Raw genomic sequence first — 21425 nt, 5'->3', positions numbered from 1 at the left:
TAAGTAGCCATTTTTTAACTCTGAGTCTGAAAATAGAGACACATCATTAAGCAAAATTAATGGAACTACTCAATTCTAAGAACATTCTAAAAATGAGTATGTGATATTCTAAATGTTGTGTTCTATGTTTTCTACTTTGGGATCAGTCTTACATGCTCCATTATTTTATTAATTTATTTACCGATATATCCATGTGGGTTTTTGTAATTTAAAACCAATAAGCAATATTGAAAGAAAAAAAAATGGGTTAAGACGACAATTGGGTGTACGGATTTTTTTTTTTTGTGTCTTCAGACAGATGTTTTATATGCTTTTGAGTTGTCTGCATTGTTCTTCTGGTACTGTCCACTTTGTAAAAGTGTATTTTCCTCCTTCTCTAATGTTTTCATTTCATTAATCTCTAATTTAACAGATTAGATATCTATTACAGGAGATTTTGCTGCCATAGGTTCTCCATGAGATTGATAGGTAATAAAAACTGGTGTTTCCTAATGGCCATAGACATCCGTCTTCTACATCAATCAGCAAACTCCCTTAAGAATCCCTTACATCCAAGTCATAGATCAATTGTACTCAGGCCTCATTACAACACACACACTCTCCATTCTCTGAAATAAGGCTGTGCTACCTTAGCTCAAAACTGCATTAAATGTAATTAATACAACTGTGATGTAAATGGACACAGCATTAAAATGTATATCCCCAGGGAGGACAGACTGTGAATGCAGCTATGTGCACTGTCACGCGTGACTAGGGAAAATTTTAGCAATTTTTCTTAGGATTTATAGTAGTTACACAGAAAAACTGTAATACCAGGAGCAGGAAGCCAGCTCTGCCCCAGCAGCATACTCCTATGGCATAACGGTGTCAGCTGAGCGGAGGCTGGATGTTATCTTTTTCCTAAAAGACACAGTCTTTCAAATCCCCTCTAAGATGATGTTAACATCAATCTTCAAAACAGTGATACAAACATTGTTAGAACTCCAAAACTTAAATGGAAAAGACATTTACTGTAAGTAGGAACATAGGGAAGAAGTCTGAGGTGATGTGAATTGTTTGGATGTGAATTGTTTGTTAGGTTAGGGAAAAAGTAGGTTGCTTCTAACAGTTTAGTGTTTTATTCGTGTACAACTACAATGTTATTTGGAAGAGTGAATCGGCAGAGCTGTAGAAAGAGGTAATCAACAGAGCTAAAAGGAGAGTGTGGAAGTGACCCAAGCTGTCCAAATGAGGAGAACAAAAATGAACCTGTTCTTCCACAAACATGACCTTAGACTTCCCTTGATGAACTGTCAATTTCAGGAAAGAGTTTTGCTAAAATAATCATGATAATAAAACAATGACTTAGTACTTCAATATGTCATGAATATATTGTTTTGCTCAAACAGAAAGCTTTTTCATAGTCATAGCACAGACCATGATCAGGATTATATCCGTGTACTAAGGGTCTAGCTTTAGACCAAAAGAGGGTTATATTGCCTGAACTCTCCGTGATTTGCTGATCCTTCTTCTCCTAAGAGATCTTGGCTTTCCTGTTACTATGTTCCCCCCCATAGTAGATCACAAGGATTTAGATCTCGTGACAAGACAGCACAAGAAGTCTTGGAGAAGGGAATGCAGACAGTGTTACCTCTTCTGAACTGTTCTAGACAAATGCTGAATTTGTTAAACATGGTATTTCAACTATTGCAGTGGTTTTGAGAATTGGTTAGTATGACTGCTGAAAATGAGGTCTCAGTCAAAAATACTGTACCCACAAAGAAGGTTGAGACTCATTGCTGTGAGGTATTTATTATCTGAAACACAAAATAGTAATTCTCAAATTTCTCTTCTAATTTTGCTGATCCTACCTTCTCAGAATGTTTTACATCTTCCTTTTAATTCACTTTATAAATTACTACTACAGTGGTCTTTCTTCACATACAAAGCAGGAAAACAGGTTTGGCTTGCTCAGTAATAACACAATCAAAGCATTCAAATATGCAACCAACTCTGCTCTCATGCATATCAAAATTTGTAGCACTAAAAAGGGAGCAAAGTTTGCCTCCTTTTGCTCACAAACACTGAGTACAGAAGTAAGTTTTCTAATTTCAAAGGATTAAGATCTTGGTATCATTGATGCCCATAGTTTCCTAGTGCAAGTAGATTCAAATTACAAAATAAACAGCAACTACATTTCCCACATTGTAGGATCACCACATCATATCCTGATACAACATAAAAGCAAAAATAATTACAATAAGAAGCTTGGAATTTGATCATCTTCATTCTTTCATCCTTTGTCCTTTATCTGTAGCTTTGGTTACTTTCTGTTACAGTGGAATCTTAGCCCTTTACATGACCACTGTGCAAACATGCAATGCAACCCAAACAACAACAACCATATAAACATGAAAATTTTAATAGTTTTCACATTAACCAGTCAATCTAGTAAGAAGATTGAATCATATTAAATCAATTTTACCAGCTAATTTGTTATTCTCTTTCTCTTGGATTACTTTTCTGCCATGTTTCTACAATGGTACCAGAAATAATGTTGTATTAAATTTTCAAAGACTACACAGCCTCATTTGCTCATGTAGGCTGCACAGATGTAAGAATTATTAACAATGAGTTGAGACCCAACAAATCACATGATCCAAATGCAAATCCTCAAGGACATTTATTTCTTGCATTTCTGTGGGTAATTGAGCCTCTAAACCACTCGCAAAATTACACTTGTAAAAACGGTTAACCATTTGTACCATAAAAATGTTTATACTGCAATTTTTATTTTTATTTTTATTTGCCCCATGAATAGGAAAACTAACAAAATATGGTACAAGATGGATCCTCTGTGTACTGAAATACCAAATCCAAAATATGGTTGCCCACACAAAAATAATGTAAACAAAATATACAAACTAACTCATAAATGAGTAACATTGCAATAAGTTAATAATTAATACAAAGTTAAAGTTAATACAAAGGGTGGCCTTTTGATTCACCTAGCAGTAAAGATGACATCCTTCCCAGTGTCTCATTTTTGCACTGGGCATCTGGACATAAGATTCCTAACATGTACCCCATACTTGAGAGACAGTTAAAATAAATCAAGCCTACTACAGCTTTGCTGCTTTGTCCCTAGCCACAACTGAAAGCAAGGGGAAACAAGTGTAGTGTTGGTTTTCCTTTTGAAGAAAAACAGTCTCCTTTAAAGCTGCAGCAAGGTTAAGCATTTTTCCTTGTTACAGAAAACATGTAATACACATTTCTCATGAAAAAAAACTCCAGAAACTCGGCTGTCATATTAAAAGGGGTTCTTGCCTTCCCCCCCCCCCCTTTTTTTTTTTTTTTTTTTTAATACATAAAAAGGTCTTGCAAACAATTTCTGCAGGCTGCAAGTCAGAATCTTTTGATCCTCAGTAAAAGTCAAACAGATGGCCTGGTATTTTCATGTGTTTTCCTGGTTGGAATAAGCAGGACGGGAAGAGTGCACCTCACAAAATTACTACCACACCTGTTATCTACCACTCCCAGAGTAACAAACACTTGATCTCACAGTAAACCCACATCATAAATAGATAAAACTAAGCTTATATTATAGCATAATTACAGAAAAGTTGGAACCAGCCAAAAAATGAGGATGCATCTCAGTTAACACCAACAACAAGAAATCAACCAAAGAGAGCAGTTAATTCATCTGTGTTATCCAGTGTGTGTCTACATTGGCATTTAACTTGCCATACAGAATTCCTAAAAAAAAAAAAAAAAAAAAAAAAAAAAAAAAAGATGGAATGCCCTACAGGAAAGCCCGGAGCATTCCAATGTAGCTGGGTCTCTGGGTCTCACAGTGACATGTTCAAAAGACCTCAAAATATTGGGGAAAATACACAGTACTACAGATAAATCTGTGATAAGGATCTTGGCTTAATTATTCAGCATAGCTTCCCTAATCTATCAATTTATCTCCATATATTTATGATCTTTATTGTCATAAGCATGTTGTCATTATTAACATATATATTAACATAATCCAAATACATCACGTCATCAGGGGATTGGTGAGAAAAGCATAGACATTTGGGAATAGAATGAGAGCAGACAGTCTCTAAATTAGCATTTTCAAAACATGCAAAAAGTGCGTGCTTTATTTTAGAAAATAACTTGCATATCTTTTTGGTATTTCTTTCGTTTCCTAAAATAGCTAGTATACATAAGGCAACATCCTGATTAACTGATTATATAAATACAGAGAACTCACATTACTGTATTTCTCTTGGAAACTAAGAGTTTCAGTTTAGCAATGTCTACTTCAAGCTTTTATCAGCACTAATTTCAATGAAAAAAATGGTCGTAAAATTCTGAACAGAGGGAAAACAGACCTTAATTAAGCAAAGTGTTATCTCTTTCTATTATAATGAAAGCAAAGTTAGTTATATTTTTACCAAGATTTTTCCCCACTTAATGAAGACATTATCCGTGAGTTTTCAAAGTCACTTTACAAAAGAGCATTCAAGAGACATTAAAGTCAGCTTAAACTAAAAAGTCTTTTTGAAGTCAATAAACAATAAAAAGAACAATGAAAAGAGAGCCTTTGATCTCTTCTTACTCTAAAGTCTTTAATTTCTGTTTTAATCTACTAGATGCATTAAGTCTTGTTTTCAAATATTTTTCATCTGCAAAGTACAGTAAGCTTGCCTTGATTTTTTTATTCATATATATTCTTGCTGTATGTATGTACAGTTCTCATTATCAAGGATGGGTGTCACCTGGATGTTCTCCCACAAAAATAAACAGAAAAAAGTTTTAAATGATTTTCCAGTCTCTTCTCTTTTAAAATTTCTTTAAAAAGAAAGGAAAAATGTAAAAGGAAAAAGAAAATAGTATCTTCAGCTCTGAAATTTGTGAGAAGATCAAAGACTATAATGCACATAGATTTTTCAAAGGATAAATTATTAACAACATGGACAAACACATACTGGTCAATAACATGGTCGAAGAATGATAAGTTAAGAGCATCTCTCTGCAGCCAATTACAGTTAATCTGACTTTATTGTTTGCAAAAAAAAAAAAAAAAAATAATCCAAGTTATTCACTAGATTTTGAATGGAGTTTTTAAAAACATTTATTAGAGAAACTGTGAATTGTGACAAGCTCTTGAGCAGGTTCAGCAATTTGGCATTTTTGCATTTCTTAACTTCTGTTTATCTTCTCCATGGCTACAGGAGCACAGGATGTAAATAAGAAAATACAAAAATGCAATGAAAAAAAAAAAAAGTGTATGGAAAGTCTAATGGCAGATGCAGCCATTAGTTCCCATCGTGCCACTGATTTTTTCTGCATACTTAGTCTACCCCTAGCTAGAAGGGGCAAAAACTCTCTCCATACTTGTTATAGAGCAGATGTGGCAATGAGCTGTATAGACATTTCTCTACAAGAGCACTAGTCTTGCCTTGTGCTTGCAAAGATACTTTTCCAGATGTGAGGGACAGATGAAAGCCATTATCTACCAGTGAAGCAATCTTTCCCTTCCACTGCTGTGCACTGTTAACCCAGAAACCTTCTGATAACACATTCAGAGCTATTAGTGCCTTGCTTTCTCTTATTATTGTATAGAGCCTTTAACTTAAACACGTAGTATTTGTAGGATTAAAGGTGAATCCTGGGCCTATACTACCCTTGATTAAAATGCCACTGATTTTTTTGGTATCTAATCTCAATTCTGTCCTCAAAATAAAATACTTCTTTCAAAATTCTCCCATATAAAAGCATTTTCCACCTCCATTTGTTGCTGACAATTTTGGTGATTTTGGGTGATCAGGATTTATTTATTTTTTTATTTTTAAAGAGAATAGGTCTAGAAGTATTTATTCCACAGAGACCACTCAATACTCAACATATAAATTCTTATTTTTTAGTATCTGGAGTAGTACATGAATGGGAACACTAGGATCTAACTTTGCCGACATAATATTTTTATCCCTTGTCATACAATTTATTTAATTTTGATTTAAAGAAAACAAAATTCTATGGAAAAGATCTTCTCTAAGGAAGAAAATGACCATGCAGAAATTTAAGCAATGCCTTTTTCTGATATGAAGAAAAAAAGACTAAAGAAAGTTAAGAAAAAAAGACTAAAATTCACATTTTTCTCATGACAGATATACTTAATAAAAAGAATCAGACTGAGAGCACTTTACTATGTTCAGACTAGCCTTTTATTGATTTGGATGTGCTATGAACCACATTATCTAATCTACAATAAGCCATTTACCAAGTGCAATGATCTATGGGCTAAAAGGCTTAGATTTTTAGTTCCATTGTAGACTTTTTGATGAAATGGTAGATCAGCAGAGAGAAATACTAATAAGATTGTGAGGAACATGAGTGCCAATATTAGGAAATTAGAAAGTTTGACTTACTGTTTTAAATCCTCTTGCTGCTCATTTAAAAGCCTGGTACCTCTTTTTGTAGACTAAGTGCATCTGTATATTTAACAAAGGGCCCTTCTGAGATCCCATAGGGTGTCAAGTTCACAGGGACTGAATGGCTCAACCAACTGAAAATATTTTTATTTTGCAAAAACAAAATCATCCATCTGAGCACAACACATTATTGGTGATTCATGTGCTATGATTACCTGAGGATATAAGTTATCATGACACTGCCTTGCTATTGTCGTTTAATGTAACTCAAGTTTCATCTGCTGCACTGGAAATTTTAGCAGTTTACTTTAAATCAGATTTGATGGATTTTGCATCAGAAACTTTTCTCTACCTGTACAGAGCCTTGAAGATGAGGCTGAGATCCCAATCAGGCTTGTGTCAGACACATAAACACATTTGCACTAACAATCCCAATTTCTCATTTGTGATTGCCTTCCCTCTAATTGTCAGCTTTGACCACTTTTGCACATGGGAGTTCTCCATCTGCCACCAGGAAGCACCATAGAAATCTCAAGATTATTCATTTATCTATCGTTCTGTGTTAATCTAGGAAAGAACCACATGTATGCTTCCTTATTTTTCAATATAGCTTTTTGATTGAAATAGGTAATACTGAGCTGCCTGGCAATGTATACCATAATTCACCTCCTTCTCAAATTATCATGCAATTCATGCAAAGATAATTTCTTCCTGAAAGTGGTTTTTTTTTGGCTAACTTGGACTCAGAGGCTTGTGAAAAATTTCCAGTGCAAAAGAGATTTGCAATCCCATAGGCATCATCCAAATATTATCTCATATTAGCAAAGACATACAGAACAAAAAGTCAGTAGCCTTCAGTAGGCAGAAATAAAAACCACTATTTAGTGAAAATTAAATGAAAACCAAAGCATATTTATGAGATTATTTCATCTATAGTTCTATGGCAATTTTTACTGCACAATTTCTGAATAAGACTGACAGGTTACATGCCCAAGTAAATGTAGAAAAGACATTAATGTCACTTTAAAGCAACTCAAGTTTTGATGTTCTTTTATTTTTGTTGTACTGTGACTATTAGGATGCATTGCCTCAATTTTTGAAAAGGAAAAAAATGGAAATGTAACTAGTTCAGGCTACCACGTAACTTTACAACAACTGACACTAACTATAATATACGCCAGTTTGTATTAAGATGTTATTGCACCTTTCCAGTTCTAATCGCCAATTATGACTCTATTAGTCCTACTTGGCAGTTCATCTGCTCCTGCATCAGCTAAGGGGGACTTGGAGACGGACCTCTGATCTTCTTGTTTCCGCTTCAGTGAGAGCTCAGCACAGCGGCTGTCATCTTGAGACATTGAGGAGGTAAGGCATTGCCTTTTCTAAGATAACTACACCTGACCTTACAACAATTTACTAAGGAAATACCTGCCTAATGGCAGTGTGAGTGCAGTTTCTTTTACACTCACAACGGCACTGCAAATTAGAGACAACAGGATAAATCTATGACCAGCTCACTAGACACTTCATTAAATCACTGTTCCCTTGCCTTGTAGAGCACTAATAGAATCACAGCCCTCGTTAGCTACTGAATAAAAGATCAATCACATTCTTTGAGAGCTCTTGCTACCAGCTTCCAGAGGAAACAAGGAAAAAAAGAGACATATTTAGGATCATCAGTAAGATTCTGAATGGCCTCACTGCAAGTTGGTTAAATTACCTTTTCCACAACTGACTCCAACTGTAATACTCTGAGGAACTTGTTAAGTCTGCTTTCAAAAGCTGCTATCTAATATATGACTACCAGGCCCTGGTCAAAAGTTCATAATGTGCATATGTAAAAAGGTACTAAATTGCCTGAGGGCTAAAACCAGAGGAGTTTAATTGCAGCAAAATGCTGAAAATGGTCTGTTGAGGGTCTTTCTATTGGGATACTGCTGGCACTAGCTGATTGAAGTACAGCATATAAAAGCCTTGCAACAATATTTCCTTAAATGCAGCTGAAACTACGAGCATTTCCTAGTGCATATATGGTGTGCCAAGAGGAAAAAAATGAACCTTCTCTAAACCAAACAAAGATTTAAGGATTGATATAATTCATAATTCAAAAGCGTGTGGGTAAAAGGAATAATTGAACAACAGTGAATACCTGTCAGTATAAATCATGCTATATGCTCCACATGTTGTTATATGTTGGTGGGAAATGTAAGTACATATGTAAACATATTTAATTGACATCCATTAAGATCTGCTACAATGAAAACTGGAAAACAGCTTGCATCAATATATTTTTGACCACACTTGGAACTTTTGAAAACTGTCACCTATGAGACTGAAGATCCCTTTACTTAGTCTGAAATCCAAGGTCTTGTCTGTAGTAATTTGAGAATCATTCCTCTAGCTATTTACATGACGAAGACAAAAGGACAGGAAGGAAAAAATACATTTTTTGTGAACCTTTCAAAATATGCTTTTTCAAAGCATAAAATGAATTGATATGATCTCACCACCACATACTGATCTTAAAAATTGTTCAGATTAAACCAGTCAAAAGGGTCCTGCAGTTGGCTTCACTTTTTACAAACTCTGTAATGAGATCTACAAACCTTGTAAACTGGCAGAGTAAACCTAGCAATGGAAAAAGTTGTGTGTTCAGCTTTGCAAACCTTGAGCGCGCTTGCAGAGTTTTTGATTTTCCAAGACAAGCAACAGTTTGCATTGCATTCTGAGAAGCATAATTGGCATTAGCTGAAGGCCATTTAAAATGCCACATTAGCATCTACTGAATTAGCATATAGGTAATGCATTAATGATAAATTTCACCTACCCACCAAAAATAAGGTGTGTTGGATGTTTGATAAAATGATATTTTATATGAAAATATTTCCTTTACAGCAATAAACCCAGAATGAGACCAAAAATACTATACCACCAATGGGACTGTCAGCTTTGTTGATATTTTCTACTATAATTCCTTTAAAAGTTAGAAATTCACATACATTTCTCATCAAAGGAATGAAGAGTCTAATCCATTCTTTTTTCTTACAAATACAGAATCACTACCTTCAGAGGAAGAGCAGACTAAGAAACTCACTTTATACATACTAGATCACAAAATGCATCTGTGTTTAGATCTAAAATCATGCAATACAGGGTAATACCTTACTTCTTGGCAGAACGAGCTAAATCATTTTCAGATTACTCTTGACAAAAATCAAAAATAAAGGTTTTCTGGGAAACACGTTTATTTATTATCATGAAGTATACAGACAATCACAAGTTTTTACCTTGACACTGTCAGATTACTAGCAGAATCCTAACACAATGTGTGCCCAGATCCAAAGAAGAAACACTGAAGGACTTTTCTTTTCTGGTGCCTAATCACTACACAACCATGCCTACCCACCTACGTGCACTGACATTTTGGACCTTTGCCTAGGGGAACTGCAATGGGGAAATTCTTTTCCTACACAGACACTGCTCTGCAGCAGTGAGCAGTCTCTTTAGCACAAGGCCAAGGAGCACCAAGATGCCCAATATCCCTTTGCAGATCTTGTCTCTCCTTCTTTTAATTAAGTGTTGGATCAACAGAACTATATCACATGAGATGCACTATTCAACATGACTAGACAATCAGATTCTAAATGACACTGTTACAAAGTCATTATCATAAAAAAAACTGCCAAGACAGTAGTTTTATTTGAAGTGCTAAATTAGTTTTCTTGTACTGGTAGTATTCATCATAATGCAAGTTTGACATTTCAGGACAACATTTTAATTTTAATGCTGTTCAGTGTAAAGAAACAGTACTTCCAATTTTCTAGCAAAATGGAAAACAAATAATTAAATTTATTAATAGATTACAGTGACAGACAAGTTAACTCTTAACAAAAAAATACCTACAGTCAAGAGCATTGAATTCAAACGAAAATTTGAATTCTAACATTTCCAAGTATTCTTATGTTTAGTTTGTAAACCCAAGATGTTATTCAATGTTGTTTTTTTTTTTGTTTGTTTGTTTGTTTTTGTGTGTGTTTTTTTTTCCCCCCATAATGGAAGTTATTCAATCAGAAATTAGTAAAAAATAAATAAAAAATAAAAGTGTGCCAGTTCAGTACAAGGATTATCAAATCTGTTCCTTTATATAAAAGTAATCAACACATGAGTAAATACTTTCATGACCAGCTAAGCATCTCACCAGCCATGTGTCATAAAAGACAATGGTGGGATCCAACATGAATAACACGCTCACAGTAAGGTTCAACTTCCTTGCCTGCTTCAATTTCTTCTGAAACACAAGCAATACACATCTCAAATGCACTAAAGTACATTTGTATGCATCATCCAACACTGTTATATTTATCTCATTTCAATGTGATGTTTTTGCAATTAATAAAATCCTCAAATATCTTCTATAGATTTTTTTGGCATGCATAGAAGATTGTGTTATATCCATAGTGATATTTAGTAATTGCAAAAACATTTTGTCACTAAAATAATGGATGGAATTTGACTATGATGTTCATATTTACTATCATCCTCCTTGCCAAAAAGGATTGATGCTACTATTGTAACAATTAGAAACAGCAAAATAAAGAGAACAGAAAATCCAAATGACTGAAATATTTTAAGTGTCAAAGGAAACATGAACAGCTAAATAAATTCACAAATTCTCAGATTAAAAATCCTCAAATTATAGCTAAACTAATAAGTACTGAATCATGTGCTGTGAATATCTACACTCTGCTAAGCAGAACAAATTCAGTATTATGTTCACTTTTCTTTGTAGACACATACATGCTTACCTACAAAGAAGATGCAGGAAGAGAAAAAAATGAGAACTACAATAGAAGGAAGTTCAAGGTTTGAACAGATCTAACTATATTTTTCAATAAACCTCAAAGAGTGATATATATAAAGTGAAAGGCACTGAACTACAAAATATTAGTGGATATCCAGTGGAAAAATTAGACACACTTCCTAACAGTCTAAGTCCACGTGGGAATCTAGCCAATGTTCCAAACTGGCCAAAGACCATCCTGGTTTTTGAGTCTTGCCTTTAGAAATAAGAAAATTACTACACTCCTACTCATGACAAATAAAAAAGCCACACACTTCCCCTCACGTCATCAGGGAGAGAAAAAAAAAAAAAGATACATATACATACATATATATAGTAAATGGTGGAAGAAAGAACTGACAGCAACAAGAAACACGACTAGTGGGGAACACTACACAACAGGATACCTCCCAAAAGCCTAGATAAACACATCTTTTATTTGTACATTTCCTTGCAAGGAAGTTTTTAGAAATGTTAATTCAGTTATGCAGTTATCATGTCCAGAGAATGCCAACATGATGATGAATGACGGGTTACACACAGAAAACAAACAGATGAATCACTTTATCAAGAAAACAGACTCTTATTGTGCTCACCTATTCAGGAATACTAAATATATTAACAACCCATGTATATATTTCATTTATATAGATAGATACATACACACATATATAGATGTAAAAATAGTGAGAACACTGAAAAAACATTATGTAGTACACTACATTTGATATACTGTATTATTTTTGGACCTTGCAAATATACTTTTTTTAATGACTTTGCTCTAAAAGACAGGACTTTCTAGCTCATATTACTTGGACACATTTACTGTTTACTCTTCCATCTTTTTTCTAAAGTCAGAAGAGATTTCCCTGAGAAATTCAAATAAATAAGATATCCAGCTGCACAAACACTATACATTCTGTTAGATTACTTTGGCTTCCTAAGGAATATTTGACTTTCTCTGAATGTAAATGATTAAAGAGAATCCATCATATGAAACTGATTGGTGAACTGTTTAAAGTGGTATGGCACCTCTTCAAAGATGATAGAGAAATGAAAAGACCATGTTATGGTAAAGCATCTCAGATATCCAAGGAGTTCTAGAGAAATGTTAATGTAACTAAGCACTGCATCCCCCAATTAAGAAATATTATTTAAATGATAGCTCTGTAAAATAGGATCTACACTGCATTTTTTAAAACAATTTTATATTTCATCTATTCTAAATACAGCCAATAAAAGCTTGGGGTTTCCTGAACATCTGTTCATTCATAAATAACAACTTCAAAAAATGTAAGGAAACATAAACCATGTTCTAGAATCCACAAGGTTTATATTGCTCTGAAAGTTATCCTTTCAAAATGAGACAGGCTAACAATGTTCAGTTATGTAACTTCACGATTTTTACCATTTACCACTTCAAGTTTAGGCACAGGATTCTAACATTTAGTGGTCAAAGAGACAAAAACTAAACTTTGTCCAAAAAACTTGATTTTGCTGACCTGTAGATGTATGGATGGATCAGCAACTTTTTTTCTAAAGGGCTTCCTAGAAGTTTTATTATCAGCAGGAATATACATGTATAGAGAATACAAGTAAGAAAGCCACTATGAGGAAATAAAAGATGCATTATTGCCTAGTTGCTTGAGGAGTCAAGACATAGACAAGAAGACCCAATTCAAAGTTTAGCAATACAGGAGTTTGAATGTCTTTTGTCCTCATATTAGCAATAAATTGAAGACTTACATTGGTGTGAAAAAAAAATCACTAGCCCAAAATGATCCAGTTCTAAACTGAATATGAAAACTGATTTAAGAGAAGAAAACTGAGCAAATGAAAAGCAAACTAATGAAGCAGAATTACTTTTTAAAGCCATCAGCTGATAAACTCCATCACCTCTCTATTTTGTAATCGTAATTTAGTAATTAGGGTTTCTCATGCCTTCTACAATTTGGTAGATGGCAACAGTTTTGACTGGAACCCAGATGTATCATTTTACATTTCAACCCACAAGATTTGTTTTTCACATTGCATGTTGTTCATAGCACCGTAATTTCAATAGGTGAAAATAATTGGTTAAATTTCAGTGCCTTGTGCATTTGTCTGTGCTTAATTTATTTGCTAGCGGTACAGCCTAGTAGCTATAAGACTGTCCAAAGTTAAAAGTCGTATTAATTTAGAAGACTTTGAAAGTCCACTTTTTTATAAAAAGTGATTACCAAGTCATTGCTAGCTACAAGTTCAAGTTTTATTGCTGAGAATATTTGAGACTAAAATCTTTTTAGAATATAAGCAACAGATCATTTGATCATTATAAACACACTGCATTGCATTGACTATGCTTTGGATTACAGATATCTCATTCATAATAATGGTATCTCTATTGCTCTCCTGTTATTAAAGAAAATGAATAATCCTGTGATTTACGTGCTAGCTGGTAACTAAGGAGGTCTGGATCCTACTGTGTTATTTACAACAAACTGTCTAAGTGACCTTGCTCAGGCACACAAATGAGAAACCCTGGGATAAGAAGAGGGCTTGAGTCACTTTAACTGCAGCAACTGTACAGAGTGGGAACAGAGGGCCTTGGGTGCCCAGAGGGCTCTGCAACCAACCAAAGGCAAATGGAAGACTAGGGGGCACATTCCCACTTGGTCTTCAGCAACACGAGGTAATTTCAGCTGGCACCTGTCACTGATAGACAGGGTAAGAAGTCAAAGATGAAGCTCTTTCAAGGCAAATATACAGAATTATTTCTATTAAAAAAACCTTTTTATTACTGAACCTTGTAAAAAATATTAATATTAATATTTTATATGCTAGCATATAAAATATATAAATATATTAATATTTTGCATGCTAGCAAAATCTGAAGGCTGTTTTAAGAACGGACCAAGGAAGATCAGTTGCGACATAAGGGTAACTACCTTACTTCAGAAATGCGTTAAAAAGACCTGGTCCTGTACATATCATAAAACTGTTTCAGGCCATAGCTGCCTTTTTCCAAAGTTAACAGCCACGTGCATGTGCACATGAAAAAAAAAAAAAAAAAAAAAAAAAAAAGTATGAAAGCAGTAGAAACAGTTGGTTTCTACTGCTTTCTAGTTTTATGAAAAGATCTTCCTGACAGTTAAGATCACTTGATTGTTTATACAGGAAATTACTAAATTGTAAACCAGATTATTCTCAGCAAAATACTGTTAGCTAAAAACAGAAAAAATATGAAAACACACATTTATTTTTCTGTTTATACAACTCATGTAACACATTCAGAAGAGTTCTTCACTGCATTTTCCCTTATACACCTTCCCAATCTTTAATTTTTAACCAAACTGTATGCTAAATGTCTTGTTTTTTTCTTAGCAATTCCTGTCAGAAAATATTAGATTTATGTAAACTACACAATAAAAAGCATATTTTGTGTTGCCACAAAACTAGAAGTGTTGCAAACCCGTGCACAACCATGCTATCTATGTGGCAAAGTAGCATACACCCACTTTTGAAAAATCAGAATGTATTTCTAATCAAGACAGGAGAAGAAAGGGAGGCCAAGGGAGGCATATAAATCCAGAATATTATTTAGTGCTGTTATTAGCTATTTTCTTTCCTGGCAAAGCAGAATAAAAACATGAAAATAGAATTTCAGAGAGCGTTGAAAGTACAGACTCACTGAAAAGGAGAGCCCTCTTCTTTTAAAACTCAACATTTTCAACTGACTTCCACATCTCTTTGTAATTCTTGATGAAGAAAAACAGAATACCTGCATAGAAATATGCAAAATAAACAAAGCAAAAAGCCCTCTGAATGTTAAGCATTCTGAAAATACTGAATTTCACTACCTAAGCACATAAAAACTCTTTTACAAGGATGAGCTAAATTCCTAATAGCTAGTGTATTATGATATATAAAGGTAAAAAGAATAAAAAAAAAGGCTAAATATCCTTTTACTATTAGACTGGAACATCTTTCCTGTCACCCAAGCACCTCAACACTCAAATACAAGTAAAATTTGTTTCCTTATGGTTCCTCAGATATACTCAGAGCAGATCAGTGCTGCCTAACAGCTCAGAAACAGCATGGCACTTCAGCTGCAGTGTATTCTACAACTGTATTCTACAGTGATGGCAAGTAAAACGGAAGGAATAACAAAATAATAGGAACTTGAAATGTTCTTTGGTAGGCTGCAAAATAATATGGGAGAAAACATACAGTGAAGGAAAGTCTGGGATTTTCAGATAAGAAAGAAATCATGGGCAAATCATAACAGAGTGAGAAAATAAAAAAGATTAACTTAAAAATCTTTTGTTAAGCACTAAATATTTTGTTTATAACACAGCTTACCCCACAAATCTCACACACACACACACACACATTATTGAATAGGGACATTTGACTCTAGATGGTGTAACAATCTGAATCAATAAACGAAAATAATTGAATGCAAGACTGATTTTCAGCAAATTTCAGAAAAAGTTACTCTGTTATATGTTTCTGACTACCTGTGAGGCCAATCTTTTCCAGATTTCAAGATGGAGACAGTATGGGAGCAGACTGGGGCTGGATGTGAGGTTGCACAGAAGATTAGCATTTGTGGGCAACTCAAACCTGTATGCAGACATTCCACAAGGTGTATATATAGCTTTCTAATCCAAGAAGGCCTTTTCAGCCTGAAAATGAGGAAATATGTTTTTTAATTTCAAATTCTAATTTAATTACTTGTAATATAAAACGTTATGAACTGAATGTGTGCTTGCCTTGCAGCCCACATACTTGGCAGGACATTCTGAAACTCTGCAAGGATCTAGGGGGAGAGGAAGAAATTCCTTACTTCCTCCACAAAACTATGGGACATAACAGAACTGCTCCACAAAGAGCTATGAGGGTGTGCAGGACACAGCAAATTCCACAGCCACTGCTCCCCCCTGAGCACTGCTTTGCACAGAGACCCTGAGCTGTTCTGTTTGGCACGTGGATAGGTTTTCATAATGACTTTCCATTCCTGTGGTGAGGGTTATGGGGAACTGATTTAATTTACCCTCAAATTTCATGCTACGCTTATTTTAGCAGGAAGTTAAAATACATATCAGTTAAATGTAGGTTTGATAATAAGCTAGCTTATATGACATTTTATTACTAGGTAGGACGCAAATTCTAAGTGCATGGAAGAATTTTTGCACTGTCCTTCCAGAATGATTAACAATGACTTTGAGGGTATTACTTTACCATCCTATTACAATCAATCAAAATATTCTTCCACATATGCCTTCTTTCCTTTTACCCAATTCAGTCAATTTTATATGATGACAATGTTCTGCAAAGAAGCGTATGCTGTTAGGGTTCAGCAAAATAACTGTCCTCCCCATGTTACTAGAGACACACTCCACAAACCTGCATGTTAAAAAAGAGAGCTGTTGCTTAGCATCACTTTAAAATTTACACTCTGGACATTAATATATAAAACAGAAGAATTGCTTATTTGATTTATAAACTCTCCAAAAGAAATAACAGACTCCATGACAAACGCTAGTATTCTGTAGATAGTTAATCCCCTTTCACACTCCCTTCCTCTTTCACTTTCTACCCAAGCTCCAATTTGAGAAAAGAAACTGCCATTTTCATCAAGTATAAACTGGGAGGCTCTTTTCAAAAAGAGCTGCCTATTGCTTTTCAAGAAACCCCAACGCATTTTGAAGAATGTCCTGCAGAGAAAATGCAGGCCAAAATCCAGTCTGAAACACACATATACCCACCCTGCCCATGACTGCTCTCAAAGCAGCTCATGCACAGCTGTGGGCAGAATTTGGCCTGAACTGTGAATTCAGCAAAGGAAGCCAAGATCAATTCAACACAGCCCACACAGATCTTTGGACAGCAAAAACGTTTACTTAGAGAGGGAATACTCTAAAGGATCTCTGCTTCTTTAGGGAAGAATGGAGGAGAAAGAGAAGAGATGATGATGATGAGACTGTAAGGTCTCTTTTGAGCTTCCATCAAAAACAAACAGATGTGACCATTAGGCAGAAGCAAGTCACTCCTCTAGGTGCAGATTCATTTCTTGCCAGAATTGAATTTCTAAGTAGATGTTAGGTTTGAGTGCAAATCATCACAGGAAATTTAAACTTAGGCACTTGCAATGTATGGCAAAAGAAAAACCACTGAAGCAGCTGTAGGCACAGGGGTTTCCCTCTTGCCTGCATGAGCACTGAAGTACATGCCAACTGCCTAAAACACTCCTGGGATAATATCAGAACAACAAGAATTCATTGTTTTACATGAACTAAGACATTCAGAAGGACTTTGGAACCCTTACAAATATAAATATTCCTTATAATTCTCAATAGCAAATATTTTAAAAACAAAATCCAATTCTGAAAAGCTACTATCTTTGGGGAAAGAGATGGAAATCAAAGTGCAGTTCAAGTATCAGCCTCTTAAACATTGAAAAATTAAGAGCAGAATGGTCTCACTGTGGCTAACTGGAGGTTTAAGGGTGACAGGTTGAGCTCTTCTAGTTGTAATTTATCTCTCAGCAACAGAACCAATATTTTATTCCCAACCATTAAAAGGGGGTAACACATCTGCTAAAACTCTAGTACAATGGCTGGCTTTGCACTGCAACAGGAAACGTAACCCAATATTCTCAGAACTTCTAGAAACCCTAGGCATTTCTTAATGTAAAAGGATTTGAAAATTTAGTTCTCTGAAACATCTGTTAAGCTCTTGCTACTCCAACACATGATATTCTTTCTGCTCTGTTACCTGCCAACAAAAATATTTGGTTCAGTGTAAGACTATCACAAGTGTGCGATAATAGCATTCTGCTTCTAATTTTATATGCCATTGTACACTCACAAAATCATCTGGGGATGACACTAGATAACATTCAGCTTAAGCTTGAAATTTACAAAAAAACGTATTTAATTTTAATCTTCTGTGTAACTAGTAAAAAATGAATGGGTTCTGAATGATTAGCATTAATATACAACAAACAGAAAAGCCACTTAGTTAAACTCGCTTTCAGCCAACTTTCTAGAAGAGAAAAGAGAAGGGGGATAAGGGGAAAAAGAGATGGGAAGGGTGGGGATATGAAAAAAACACTAGAAAACAGAAACCTGAAGTCTTAGATCAAACCAACTGAGCATCTGCATGGCCTATGCATATGTTCCTTTCAGAGTTTCTCTTCCAATCTGTTATTTACAGTGGACACTTGTTTCAATTTACATTTAATTACACTGTAAGATTTTTTCCAATTTAATATAGAGGTAAGTAAAAGAGAACATTAGTAGAGCTGCAGTTACTATTGCTTTTTACAAAAAGTACTTGTTCTCTAGTTCTGTCTAATAAATCCGTGTGTATTCTAGATCTTGAAAGAGGTGGGAGGAAAAAAAGGAATAGTCTTTCAGTTTCCAGTGCTCTACTTAATATAAGTACTTCCTGTACACCTATAACCATCAATAATATAAATATTGTATTATGTTTCAAAAGCTGTCCAGACAGCTCTCTGTGATTCAACAGAAAAGTTCGTTATAGCCAGCACAAACATGCTATCATTTTTGTGCTGTAAGCACTTATAAACAGGTTTAGAAATGTTGCACCTCTCTCAGTAAGGTATGAGCCACTTACAGAAATAAATAAAATTATATATCTAAAAGGCTCACACTTGAAAGACAGACCAATCGTATTTAAACATGTTTGTTCGTTTTAGGAAATTGAGGTTATAAAGAAGGGTGATCTGCAACACTATTCCTTAAGCAGAAGCTTTAAATTGCATGACTTTGTGAAGCATCCTAATTACAGAAATTGAGTCACTGTAGTCACAACAAATAACAGCAAACAGAAAAATAAGAAGTGTGATATTAGAACACTGCTTCTCAGTGCCTCAGGGAATCAGCTAAAACTGAACAGCTACCGGCAGTGTTTCCTAAGCTAAGTTCCGTCATGCTGAGTATCCCAAGAGCCACGTGCCAGAGGCTGCATGACCTCTCCCAAAAATAGAGATTCACAGTATGCAATAACATGCATTTCTGAAGAAAATATTACATCCTCATTAACCAATGTGGAGCTGTTCAACATTCAACAACTGAACAACTATAAAATAAAAAGTTTTCAGATACACACTATGTATTTGTTCATTCTTGGAAATAAAATAATTACTAAACTGCTAGGACAGATAATTTTATAAGGGCCATAAAGAATGATGACAACTAAGTCAGAAGCATGAAGACTAATGCTCTCAGTAGTAACTTGGAGCCAGAATAGAACACAAGAATTCAATTTTTCTGAATAAACTAGTAGGGAAACAAACATATTTTCTAATTTTCTCCTGCAAGTAGCTTCAAAATTTCCAAAACGGCTGTAACTATGAGTGTTATTCTGACCTATCCACCACTATCAAGAAATGTTTTTAGTCCATCTAATGAAATGAAATACAAAGTATTTTTTTTATTTTTTTTTAATGAATAGCTTTTACTAAAATACAGTGAAAAGCCCCAGTTAGAATCAGGTGCAGCTGCAGTCAATACGCGCACGTGTGTATATATAGACATTTGCACATATGTATATGTGTGAATGTATCCGTACAAAGCCCAGGAACTCTTACAGTTCAAAATGTAGCAAAGAGCGCAGACTGGCTCCAGAGGAGTTAAGCTCTCCCCATGCCACAGTCCTGGTACAGCCGTACCTGCATGGCACCCTGCCTGAACTGATAAACCTTACCTCTTTCCTCAGAGACTTGACATGGATCTCTCAGTTCCAGGTACGGACCCAGCTCAGTTGCAACCATTTTAAATGTTGCTGCATCATGCTGCATTGTGCAATGCAGACATCCTTGCAAACCACAGGAACGGGCAAGTTCATAACCTTGGGACTGCAGCTATAAGCTCTAAGGTAAGCACCCAGTATTCTGACCAAAAAAACTCACCTAAGCTCTGGAGTGAGTTGCCACGGGAATACTGAGAGGAAGCCCACAGAAAGATCTACAGCAAAATTTACTCCAGGTTAGTGATGAGGTTCAAGGGTACATAAAAATTAATATCACAATGAGTTATGAGACTGACTCTTACCCTCATCCATATCCACCATCATAACATTCAGATAACCTCAGTGAATTACATACAAACACAAAAGGACTTACTGAAGCAATTAGGCTTGGACTAGGGTGCGCTGTTGTTCAGTGTTGGTATCTTTTGTACTGTATTTTGTATTCCCTTTTACATACCACCCATAAAAAGATACTATCAAAAAATCTATCAGTCGTTTTAAAGACTTCAAAATGAACTTGAGTGTTTCACTTTTTTTCCTTAGAGGATGAGTTTATCTGAGCAACAAACACAAAAGGCTCCTCTGTGAAAATACGTCAGAGCAAATAAAACTAACAATTCATAAAAGTTCCACAGACTGGATCCTTTTCACTGGACGTTGATAACATTCATTTATCCATTCTCAGGAGAACTTCAAGAATTTGTTGTATAAACTATCCCTAACACTGCAGAAACGTAGTTTTAAAAGTTCTGGTCAAGAAACATGCTGTTGAAAGACATTATTACTTGTCCCAAGCTGCCAGAAGGCTCACTCACCAATCTCATGGATGTAAATAGGTTTTGCATATGTACAGGCTGCAAACTGCAGGCAGAGGTTAGAGGTGTGAGGACTATTTTCACTGCTTCATTGTCAGCATACCACGCTAGTAAGGCTGCTTATATTTTTGCTCCATGGACATTACTGAAAATTCTGTATTGTTCAAGAAGCTGTTCATTTTTGGACATGTAACAAAAGTTTTAAACACTCTAAGATGTGTTTTCCACTTACATTAACCCAGTAAAAATTAAGATGAATTTAATTATCTCACTATGAACTGGATTTCAATGTACAAGCAATCCTTTTTTTTTTTTTTTTTTGTAGCTCTATATACAAGCTCTACCAGTGATTTGCTCAACTTCTAGAGGTTATGCCATAGATTAAGCTACAATTGCTTCCTCGGTCTTTTTCAAATAAAAGCCATTAATTTGGTCTCTATCACCAGCTCAGGAGACAGTAATTTATGGTACACAACAACTACTCATGTCAGTCATGAAATCCTATGTAAAAGAGGCCTCATTTAGGCCTGAACAAATTGCTATGTTCTGCAGGGGTATTATTTTTTTCATTTCCCTGACTCCTAGCTCCAAATATTCAAGGGA

At 35.0% G+C, this 21425-nt stretch overlaps 1 protein-coding gene across 1 annotated transcript in view; it reads right to left on the bottom strand.

The window, feature by feature from the left end:
* Positions 1-21425, bottom strand: part of WWOX (WW domain containing oxidoreductase) — a 509571-nt gene that overhangs the window by 360281 nt on the left and 127865 nt on the right. The window lies entirely within an intron of this gene.

This window comes from Aythya fuligula, chromosome 12 (genome assembly GCF_009819795.1).
Source record: "Aythya fuligula isolate bAytFul2 chromosome 12, bAytFul2.pri, whole genome shotgun sequence".
NCBI classification, from domain to species: Eukaryota; Metazoa; Chordata; class Aves; order Anseriformes; family Anatidae; genus Aythya; species Aythya fuligula.
This window is presented reverse-complemented; position numbering and strand designations above follow the sequence as displayed.